Raw genomic sequence first — 392 nt, forward strand, 5'->3', positions numbered from 1 at the left:
AGAAATCTCTTTGTTAAAGGATTTATATAACATTATGGCAAGTTGAATTGAAAATAAGATCTCTTTAATCCATCACCATGCAGTTCTTGTACATAACCATGCCTTACTTGTTAACCAGTATCTTCATTCGTTGAACAAGCATCTGTCATTCTTCCAGGATAAAGATGAACTTGCAAGTAAAATTACAAAAAATCCAGATAATTACCGAATTTTTCAAGATGTTTTAGCCGAATTTGACATCAGCAAAGAAGATTTACCAGCACCATCCAGATATGCCAATTTTTTCTCCATCCACCCTATTTATTCTTTCTCCTCACTTTCATTTTACTGCAAATTTGCGAATTTTTCATTTGTGACTTCATGTTTGCATCGCACAATCAATGATGTTATAC

The sequence above is a fragment of the Typopeltis vanoorti genome, chromosome 10 (assembly GCF_054136105.1).
Source record: "Typopeltis vanoorti isolate ZY-2024b chromosome 10, IOZ_Tvanoo_1.0, whole genome shotgun sequence".
NCBI classification, from domain to species: domain Eukaryota; kingdom Metazoa; phylum Arthropoda; class Arachnida; order Uropygi; family Thelyphonidae; genus Typopeltis; species Typopeltis vanoorti.